This window comes from Penaeus monodon, chromosome 42, assembly GCF_015228065.2.
Source record: "Penaeus monodon isolate SGIC_2016 chromosome 42, NSTDA_Pmon_1, whole genome shotgun sequence".
NCBI classification, from domain to species: domain Eukaryota; kingdom Metazoa; phylum Arthropoda; class Malacostraca; order Decapoda; family Penaeidae; genus Penaeus; species Penaeus monodon.
The window spans coordinates 25,697,489-25,709,897 of NC_051427.1; the positions used below are offsets into that span (position 1 = coordinate 25,697,489).

The window sequence follows — 12,409 nt, forward strand, 5'->3', positions numbered from 1 at the left end:
ATGGAATTAGTAGCCGACTTTCAGATGATATTCCCCATATTTTGCAGATGAATTCAAGGCGGGAATAAAGCTTAATATTGTCATGGCTCTAGAATATTTACGCTAGGAGAGAGGACTGGGGCAAATGCACAGAATGGGAATTGTGCAAATCGGAAACAAAGCAAGATTAGGAATATCTGAGACAACAAGACAAGGAAGAAGAAGAAGAAATCTCCGAGAAATATCCGGTTGCTGAAGGGACAATTTCTTTATACAGCCTACTTGTCCATCGTTCATAAATTTTTAGACTATGTAAAAACAACGGTTTGAGTTAAACTTAAATGTTATATTATGCGTTGTTATTAACTACTGTTGTTATCAATATCATATTATTAATTGCTATTATGATTTTTCCATTCATTCTGCTCATATTATAATTATCTGAGACAGGTGATAAAATGAAATTGAACTTACCAAACACACACAAGGAAGAATTTCTCAGCGGGACTTTTTTTTTTTTTTTATTCAGATCAAAATAATTACGTTTCTTTCGTCTCTTGGAAGACCTTGTGAAGGATGGCTGTACTGAGAGGCAGAACGGGATATTAAAGTTATATGAAGTTTTTATCGGTATCTTCATTTTTAACTTTATAGTAATGATTAATAATGATAACGAACAATGAAGAGAAGTTGTGATAAGGATAATGGTCAGCATTATCAACATCTGATTTTCAGTAATGAAACTGATTGTTATTATAGTTATGATTAGATTAGTAAGATTTTCAGTACTGTTAGTATTAATTATTACCATTTGCTTTACTATTATAATCATTATGAACACTATGTATGTGGCAGGTTGGGTTATGCTGCGTCATGACTGTCTTCATCATATTTATTACACGTACTGTTATATATAGTGTAATAATGGAAACACATATGATAGAGACAATTCTAAATAATTCATTTTTGGTGCTATTATTATTATCATATCATACCAATTGAAATAGAAAGCCAGTAGTAGGTGTCATAATATTTTCTTCATATTAATCATCATGCTATCATTTCATTTGTGAATCGGTTGTTAAATCAATGTTTTCATTTATTTTTTGTATTCTACCAGATTTTCATACCCCATATATCTCGTTATTATCTCTTATACGCTATATATTGTGGTCATTATTTCTATTTCTGTTCATACAATTGTCATGTATGTTATTAAGATTCATTATTATCACGGAAATAATCATCATTAATAAAATTTTTATTATAATTATTAATGCCATTTAGGTTATTAAATTGATTATTTATGTTAATTTATCATTCCCATGCTTATCGGTAATGCAACAAATTTTCTATCTTTGTTAGAGTATCTTCTGTGCTATTTAGAAATGAATACAAAAGTTTAAGATATGCTTTGCTTCTTAAAACCTAAAATCACATGCATGACAGATTTCGTTACTTTAATAATGAATTTTCAATATTGCGAGGAATTGATAAATCGACCATAGTAACATACTATTGGGTCCATGATCATAGAATGGAACAATAGACTTTCTGGATAAGGCGGCATCCGTCTGCTATAGAAGTTTAATAAAAAACTTATTACATTTTTTTGTCGTATATTTTTCAAGAACCAGATTATCGTCCCAAAAGGAAAATCAAATAAGAACATATACCTCACACACACACACACCACACACACACACACACACACACACACACAACACACACCACACACACACACCACACACACACACACACACACACACACACACACCACACACACACAAACACACCACACACACACAAATAAACAACTTAACTATACTGAATAGTATGCTTGTATAATATGAAGACCATTTAATATTCCGTTACCTTACTCCAATGTACAAACCAATTACATGGTGTATCACTAAGATGTCTTTACTTTATAAGAGAACCTAAATAATAAAAGTAATGATAATAGGTAAAACAAAAACAAAAAAAAACTATAGCATCACGAAGAGTTTACATGAGATGTACGACAATTAAATTGTTATTCAGCCAGTAAATTGAAAAAAAAAAGAATATAATGCAAATAAATAATAAAAAAAAAAAAAAACAGACAGTGGGGTAGCGAGATGACAACTGATTTGTGATATATTCATACATTTGGCAGCAATTTCCCTGGTACTTTTATGCCATCCTCTCTTGTCGGGGCCAAGAGGTTCGCTAAATAGTGGGGGGGGGGATAATTCGATATATTGTGGATTAGAAACAGAGTGAAGAGGAATCCCTCTACACGTATAGGATATTTATATATTATCATATACCATATATAGGGATTATATATATATATATATAGATAGATATATATAGACTAATCTATATATATATATATATTATATATATAATATTTAATTTTTTATTTATCTATATATTATAGATATTATCTATCTATATATATATATAGATATATAATATAATATATGCTTGTGTTAGGTATGTATCTATGCATTTCAAAATAATATATATATATATATATATCTATTCATAATATATATATATATATATAATATATAAACATAATATATGAACACACACACACACACACCACAAACACACCACACACACACACACACACACACACGCGCGCGCGCCGCACGCGCGTGCATATAGATATAATATAATATATATATTATATATATATAATAAGATAAATATATATATAATAATGATCTAGATTGGGATATATAAGAAAATAAAATATATAGAATTATTATATAACATATCCATATCTATATATAATCTATTAATCTATTTTTGTCTAAATAGACTGAAAGGGACCAATGATTAGTTATTTTATTTTTTATTTATTTTATATTTTTTTGTTATGATATTAATTCATCATCGACGCAGCGCCATCCACTCTGGTCCGGCGTTGAACAAAAAGTATGGAGTGGAACAAAATTAAAGCAATTACATTTTCACAATTTCCTCTAAAAACAACAACAACAATACAAATGCTGTATTAGGGTTAAGTATTCCTTTTCTATCTGAAAAATCCAGTCTACGAGTAGCATTAACGCAAGTCAAAAATTTCAAGCTTTCTTGAATTTTTAAGATTGCCTCTTTATAATAGTGCTAATATTTTTCAGTGTGCAGTCAGAATATTTTCCCTTAATTTTAATGTCATCAAGAAACTAAAGCTTTAAGATCCTTAAAAAATATTTCTAGCCTTACTGTATAATTAAATTAATAATTACATTAAAAATGGTTCGGTCAATTTTATGTCATTCGGGTACGCAATAGTGATTTCTTTAATAAAATATTGAAAATAGGAAAAATTATGCGGTCCGTCGACATAGACGAAATCTCCGGCTGCTGGCGATGATTGATGTCAGACAGTTGATGTCAGCCAGTGATGGTGATGTCAGAATAGTCAGCATGATAAAGAATGGATGTGGTATCTCGGAAAAAGAAAATTGTAGACTATTCACCAAGGAAAAGAAAAGTAAAATATTCTCCAGAGGAGCGAGAAAAAGGAAAAAAAAGTCTCACATTTATCATTAATACCTTCTCAAGGCCGAAGCTCATGTATTGCCAAAACAAAATTTAATATCCCAAGGATAACAGATATCAAAGCTGATAGGCTTAAGACTTCAGAATAATAAAGGGCGGCCATTCTCATTTTCCATATGGTCATACATAAAGAATGAAAAATCGGAAGAAATCCGAGCCAAACTTTTCTATCTTGAATAGAAAAAGGAGAAATTTAAATACATCTTATCCAAACTGTGTGCGCTGCGTAGGTGTTACCTATATGGGATTATGTATTTCAATAGGAGTATTAAGATCTATGATGATTTAATAGGTAATGAGGGACACTCACTTAGCACACCTTGCTGAAATCATCGGGACTGTGGTGTCGTGGGTTAACGGAGTGGTGGCGATGGAGGTGGAAGGCACGGATGCTTGGGGTAAGGAGCCATTCCCATGTCACAGACTTAGCCTCGTATACATGATTTTTAAATATATCTATTTAGCATTGCATATCCCCACATTAAGATCTGCAAACGCCAGAAAATTAATAAATGTATCTGTAGTGGCCAATCAAACAATTCCCGAGCAAATCAAGCCTGTCCATGTTACACTCATAGCTTTTGTTTGGAACAAAGTCCTGTAAACAACCCCTAGCATACTACGACTGTTAACCCCTTACATTCTAGATTTAGTAAGAAAAGCATAAGAGATTCTTGAAATACATAATGATTATAATACAAAAATCATTTCCCCGGGACTTTGAATTCACACGAGGGGGCAGTTTAACAAATGATACTTCAATTCTTTTAGATATGCTTCACTGTATTCAAATATATAAAGTAATGTCTCTTTTATCTTTCTGAATCAGCATGATACCCACCCCCACAAACGACATTAAGGTACTAAAAATAATATGATACTAAAACAATGATAATGGAAAACAACAAAAAACAAAATATAAGTTACAACAAGGAATATTAATAGTAACCCACAATAAAGACAAAATTGTACGGTTGTATTAATTGACCTTAGTCGAAAATTGGCATTTACTGACTGCCATAAACCGCCAAGGCTGACTCTCCTGCATCCTCTACAGCCTTAATTGTAACTATACAAATGAAATAACATTTGCCATTAGCTTGAGTATCCAGACAGAAAAGACTATATGTTCTTTCCCCTTACTCTTCTCTATATCAGCACAGAAGAAAAGAAACAGTTGAAGTATGTTTACAGAAACAAACGAGTTATAATCTCGGGGTTTTGATCACCAGATTTCACAGCGGGAAAAATTCTCCCAGTTCATACCAAGTACACAATCCAGTCCACATAGAGGCGAAAAATCATATATTCTCTATTGGACTAATGTTTGTAAGGTCTAATTGCAGGTACTACATTCTTGCATCAAGTGGTAAACGAATTAAGTCGAGACCATACTGATAACGGTAGCAAGTCAATAAGCGTCTTCAGTTCAATATCTGTATCCCCTGAGGTAGCCAAGGATAACGTATGTGACAAAAAGGAGTGGCGTGGGTATGGAGTATGCGGGTGAATAACGGAGGCGTCTGCTTCTGGCTCGGCCGAGCTCTAGTGGAGGGCGTGGGAGTGGCCGTAGGAATAGCTGTAGAGATAACCGTAAGTGTAAGGGCGGACGTAGCTATAGCCTGCAGAGTAGGAGAAGGAAAGGTCGGCATCGGCTTCAGGTTCAGGATCAGCAGACTCTGTGAAACTTGGGTCCATAACTACCCATACAGCCATAGCGTATGGGTAGCCGTTAGCCTTAGTAATAGGCAAAGTAGCTATAGCCCCGTCCGCAGACGCGAGGGCTACTTTCAACGTCTGCCTCTCGCTTCTCGACTTGAGGAGCGCGAACAAATGCTGCCGGCACTATCGCCTGTTCAATATCAACGATGAAGTATCAAATTGAGTCACAATAATACTAGCCATATATACAAATCCAATATTAGTCATTTTAATTATCCAATTTACGGGTGAAATTTCTGCATTGAGACTGAAAAAGTAACATATTTCTAAAGAAACGCACGCACATACATATACACATATATATGTATATATGTGTGTGTGTGTGTGTGTGTGTGTGTATGTGAGTGTGTGTGTGTGTGTGTTTGTGTGTGTGTGTTGTGTGTGGTGTGTGTGGTGTGTTGTGTTTGTGGTGTGTGCTGTGTGTGTGTGTGTGCGCGCGCGCGCGTACATATGTGTATATAAATGATGGGAAAAACTCACAATACTCAAATTACAGACAACAGTTTCGAAATCCTCCTGAATTATCTTACATATATACATGATTGAAGACCACCCATTTTTTAAAAACATATAAGACATTTTCTTCACTTTTGTTTAATTGGATAAAAGGTATAAATAAATATTACTGAAAATGTTTCTGTCCTGAGGCTCCGCCGGTTGAAATATTTGAATTTTTGGGCCGAGAATAGTAAAAGAGGAGGTAGTTGGGTCAGCTATTTGTTTAAATGATACAAATATATTTCTTCTCATATGTAGACAGACAATACACAAACACTTAGATGTTATATGACTATATAACCTAAACACAAACACAGCATTATCGTATGTGTTCTTTACAAGTGTTCATCTTATTAAGTTATACTTAACATATACGTGTGTGTGTGTGTCTGGTGTGTGTGTGTGTGTGTGTGTGTGTGTGTGGTGTGTGTGTGTGTGCATGGGTATATATATATAATACATATACTATATATACATACATAGATGTATATATACTGCATTTATACACAATTATATACACATACAGTATTAAATATATATATAAATATGCAATTTTTAGGTTGTTAATTGGGGATTTACCAAGAATAAAGTTGTGAGAAAAATAATCATGTGCATTGTCCAGTTTTAAATGAAGGTGGAAAAATTCTGATTCTTTATTAAGATGGAATGTTTGAGGAGCCCGAAAGGGACATAGTAATCCTGGCATCAAATGATGCAAGAATGAAGTCTAGTTCTGTACTGATAACGACAGCAAATGATGAAGTATCTTCAGAGTTAATATCCATATCCCCCGCCGTAGCCATAGCGTAGGTATAGGGATAGCCGTAGGGGACGAAAGGAGCGGCGTGGGTGTAGAAGGAAGTGTGCGGGTAAACAACGGAGGCCTCAGCTTCTGGTTCGGCCGACCTCTTGTGGAGGACGTGGGAGTGTCCGTAGGTGTAAGGGCGAACGTAGCTATGGCCTACAGAGTAGGGGCGTAATGATTGTACAAGTAGGAAGGGTCGGCATCAGCTTCGGGTCGGGATCAGCGGACCTCTTGTGGCGGAGGCCATAATTGTATGGGTAACCGTAGCCTCGGTAATAGGCAGGGTAGCCATAACCCTGACCGTAGATGGGGAAACTGGGGTCGGCGTCCGCCTCTCGCTTCTCAACTGGAGAAGCGCAAGCAAAGGCTGCCAGGAACATTACCAACCTGTTGAAAATAAAGTATTACACTGAATTACAATTAAACTAGCAACAAAACCAACTCCAAATTAAATAAACGTTTTAAGTATCCCAATTACTGGTATAATTTCTGTATTGATACTTGAAAGCGAATAGATAGATCTAACTTTAAGTCAACAGAAATTACTAACAAGAACTTCATCCCTGTTCTGTCTGCGACTGCGAATGGTCGACTGTGTTGGAAAAATGCCGCCGCCTCTTTATTCGGAAATTTCGTCCTTGGAACTGCAGGATGATTAACCTCTGGAGTTCGGTGCTACATATTACTGAAGAATTACAGGTAATTGTAGCTAATGGGTGAACTGAAGCACTATTACACATATACAAACTTGCAAACATATATATTTTTGTATATATAAACATATATATAAGACTGTGTCGATGTATGTTGTGTACATGTATACAAATGTATAACTTTTTATATTTATGGATATATGTGCATATTTATAAAACTATAATAATAAAAAAAGATAAACTGAATTATACAAGCAATAGTAAATCTTATGGATTAACAAAAAATATGATTAGACAACAATAAGGAAAAGTGACAATACTTATTACGACAAAGGGTTATTAATGGATTAAAAGCCGTTGGCTACGTTCTTGTTCACTAAGACTTAAATGTTTTCTAGCTTCAAACTACATCATGCTTTTTTACAGAAATACCTCACGTAAACGTGAAGAATATATATATATATATATATATATATATATATATATATATATATATATATAATATTTTTTATAGTCACACACACGCATATGTACAGCATGTGTCTATGTACTGTATAGTTATATAAGAATATATGTGTATATATTGATAGATATACCTGTGTGTATATATGTACATTATGTTTGTGCGAGTTTATATATACATATATATATATATATATATATATATATATATTAATATATATATATATATATATAATAATGATATGTGTATATATATATAATCATAATAATAATATAAATACAATGATTCGATAAAACGTGTCTTTTGAGGATTTTTTTTTATGGGACATCTCAACCGCAACTGATCCATACCAATTTAGGGTGTGCTTTAGTTTCACATTGCAATGTTAGTTCATTTGTTGTTCAGTGAACTATTTTTGGCTATCTGAAGTTCACTATGCGAAAACTGGACAACTGTAGTTAAATATCGGTCAGCTGTAGTTCAATAAATAAAAGTTTGATCAGCTGCAGTTAAACAAGCCATAGTTGTGTTTTTTGATCAGCTATAAATTAAAAGGCACTGGATGACTGAAAGGCTAATACTAATAATGATAATGATATAATGTTATAAATAATAATAATAATAATAACAGAAATAATAATAAAAAAAAAACTGTTTCCTTTCTTCAATCGAGCGAAGACATAAGGTATATGGTATAGTGTCATCTTGATCTAATGCTGTCACATGCGTTCTTAGAAGTCTTTTATTTCAATCTTTACCCTACCATTTTTTTTAATCCTTATCTATTTGTCATTATTGTAATTGTCATCACTGCCATTATTACTGATGATATATATATTATTATTATTTCATTATCATTATCATCATCGGCAATGTGCTAACTCGTGTGATAATTCCGAGCGTAACAATAAACCAGCGGTTTCAAAACTACGGGGTCCCGAGTATGCTCCTCGAGAGTCGCGGGATGAGAGGAACAAACAAAAGCGCAGGGATCTCAATCCTATTTTCTGACCGTTATTAAACAAATGTTGGATACATATATACTATGTTATATATATATAGTGTGTGTGTGTGGTGTGTGTGTACGTATATATGTGTGTGTGTGTGTGTGTGGATGTACGTACACACACACACACACACACACACACACACACACACACACACACACACACACACAATATATAATATATATATATATATATATATATATATATATATAACATAACATATATAATATATCCAATTGTATTAATATATTGTATATATAAATATATGTAACATATATAATTGTATATGTAAATTAACATATATGTATACACACACACACACACACAACACACAAACACACACACAAATATATTATATATATACTATAGATATATATATATATATATATATAATATATATATTTTTTAATTTTTTATTCTTTTTTATTAAACGGTTTCCCAAACCCCCTTTCTTTGGTAAGGAAAAGCCTTCGGGCCCTTATATTTAGGGGTAAATTTCCACATGATAAAAATTGTGTTTTAAAAATTATTTTTTTTTTAAAATTGAAAGGAAAAATTTAAATTACAAATGTAGCAAAAAAGAATTAAAAAAATTAAATTGGGATTACCACTTTTTTTTTTTAAAAAATTTTAAAAAGGGAAAATAATGGGGAATTTGGAATTTATGGGTTTATTGGGGGTTTCCCGTTAAAAAAACCCGCCTTTTTTGGGGCAGTTTGGGTTTAACCTGGACCCCTGCAAACAACCCCGCCAAAATCATTTTTAAAAATTTTTTAAGTTTTTTTTAAAAATTTTTGAAAATTAATTATTTAATATATATATATTTTTAATTATAAAATAATAAAAAAGGGGTTTTTTTCCCAAAAGCAACTTTTCCCAGGTTAAAAAAAGGCCCCAAAAGTTGTTTGAATCGAAAAAAAAAAAAATAAAAAAACCTTTTAAGTAAAAAAATATAAAACAAAAATTGGTTTATTAAAACAAATTTTTTTTTTTGTTTTTTCCCCGGGGGGAAAAAAAAAAATTTTTTATATTTAAAAAAAAAAAAAAAAACCAAAATTTTTAAATATTTTTTAAAAATTTTATATATATATAATTTTAAAAAATTTTAAGATTTTTTTAAATTTTAATTAAAATACAAAACCCCAAAAATATTTAAAAAATTTTTAAAAAACAAAAACAAAACACAAAAAATTTTTATATATATTATTTAAAATTTTTTATTTTTTTTAAACGGGAAATTAAAAATTTTGTTTTTTTTTAAAATTTCCAAAAAATTTTGTTATGGTTACCATTTAGGATTAAATTTAAAACAAAGAAATTGGGAAAAAGTTTTTTTTCAAGGTATTTAAAAAAATTTTCCCAGGGCTTAAAAGTTCTTTTTTAAAAATTAAAAAAAAAAATTAAAAGAAAGAAAAAAAATTTTTAATTTTTTTAAACCAAAATTTGGAAATTTTTTAAAATTAATGTTAATTATAGGTTTTTTGGGGCTTTTTTAACTTTCGTTTTTTTTCCCATTTCTTTTTTTTTAATTTTATTTTTTTTTTTTTTTTTTCCCAAAACCCATATTGTGATGGTATTAATTACAGTTTTTTGGGGGAAATCCCCCAAACTAGTTAGGGGATACCCCCAAGATAAGATATGATCCGAGGGCGTGGGGGAGAATGCTGCAAGGATTCTGTCCTACTTTTAAAAAGTTCAACCAAAAGTTTTGGGTTGTAAGTTTATAAATTTAAAAACCAATTTCACGGTTGTTGTCATCCTTGTATCAGCGTACATATAAGAAAGTTTATGAAAGTTAAAGTAAAAAATTTGGGGAAAAACAAATTGGGGTAAATAGAATATTTCAATAAAGATACCTGAAATTTTTTCCGATCTGAGGTCACCATTTTGAAAAATATGAATGTTTTGGCCGAAAAAAGTGTATGAAAATGTTTTAGCATAGTTATAAGCGGGGTTTTGTAACTATACAAATTAAAATTTTTTTTAACTAGGTTCAGTCTGGCCGCCGGGGTCACAGCAGATACTTTAAATTTTAGTTTTTATTTTTGCTTTGGAGTGAGTAAATGGGGGGCCCATTCCTTTCCCCGGAGAGTGCCGGTGTTTCCTTTTAGGAATCTTTCCTCTATTTTTCGGGGGTTGGGGCCCGCACTGACGGGGTGGCTGCCACCAGTGGTAAAAAAGGCAAACAGGTAAGTTCTTGCCCCAAGGAAATTATGTATCTGGGTTCGTTTTCCTAAAATTAGTAAATAGGCAAGTGCACAAACTAATAAAACTCTTTAATTTTTTAGACAGAACCCTTATCAGAAAGTTTTTTTAATAATTTTCATATTAATGTATTGCGATTAAATAAAGTTTACTTTTGATCACGCATTTATACACAAAATTTTATGGTATGAATATTTTATATACAATTACCATAGTATATATATGTAAAATATATATTAATATTATATATGTTTTGTGGTTCATTTTTGTTTTTTTAATTGGAAAATTTTCCTGGAAAAAAGTTGAGGGATAAACAAACACAAGCATTATCCCGTCAAATAAAAAAAGATGGAAAAATTTGATTCTTTTTGATTTGAAAACTGATAAAGAAAGCAAATGACGAAATGAGTCTAAGTTAAAACCAAGCCCTGCCGTAGCCATAACCGTAGGTGTAGGGGTAGGTAGGAGAGGAAAGGAGCAGCGGGCTGTAGGGGTAAATGTGGGGTAAACAACGAGGCCCCAGCTTCTGGTCGCCGGGGGCCCTTGGGAGGACGTGGGGGGCCGTAGGGTAAGGACGAACGTAGCTAGGCCCACGAGTAGGGGCGGGGGTGATTTTACAAGAGGAAGGCTCGCATCGGCTTCAGGTTCGGGGTCAGCGGACCTTTTGTGAAGCCCAGCCATGGGGAGGCCGAGCGTAAGGGTAGCCTAGCCTTTGGGAATAGCTAGGGGCCCCTAAAACCCCTTTCCCAAAATGGGGAAGTAGGGTCGGCGTCCGCCTCCGTTCTCGACGGAGAAGCGCAAGCAAGGGGGCCAGAACAAGCCGTTATAAAAAAAACGGCAAGTAACCTGAATTAAAATAAAAATAGAATATAGTTAACTCCAAATTAAGTGTTTTAAATAATTACTGGTAAAAGTATATATTGATCATGAAAATAATAAATGATTTAAATTAGGTGTACGAAATTTAACCCAAAAAACTTTTTCTTTTGTCTGCGACTGCGGTGCGAAAGTGTTGGAAAAAAAGCCGGCCCCTCTTTTTTGGAACCTTTGTCCCTGGACTTGCAGGGTGACAACCTCGGAGGAATGTAAAATTTGGTAAGAATTATAAAAAAAAATTTTAGCTAAGGATGAAGGAAGAAGCAATTTTGAAAAATTTCAATAATATATTTTATATTTTCATATATATATTTGCAATAGCGTTGAAGGTATTTGGTCTATATGCTATATAAACTATCGTGGATGTTTTATAAAAAATGTATAGCAAACTTTAAAAGATAAACTATTAAGCAAAGGAAAAGGATTAAAAGATATATTAATGAAAAGACAATAATTTTTCCCCAAAAATTATTTAGGGTTAAAGCAAGTTTTTTAACACTTCAAGTTTTTTAATTTTAAAAATATATAAAGTTTTAAATTTCCCAAAGTAAAAAGTAAGAAAACAAAATTTTTAAAATATATAATTTTCATTATTATATAAAATTAAAAATTTTTCTTTTTTTTAAAAGCAATAGATGTA

The 12,409-nt window shown here is 32.2% G+C and overlaps 1 pseudogene; it reads right to left on the reverse strand.

Moving 5' to 3' along the window:
• Window positions 1-6,534: 6,534 nt before the first annotated feature.
• On the reverse strand, window positions 6,535-7,126 carry LOC119598998 (annotated as a pseudogene).
• Window positions 7,127-12,409: the final 5,283 nt, after the last annotated feature.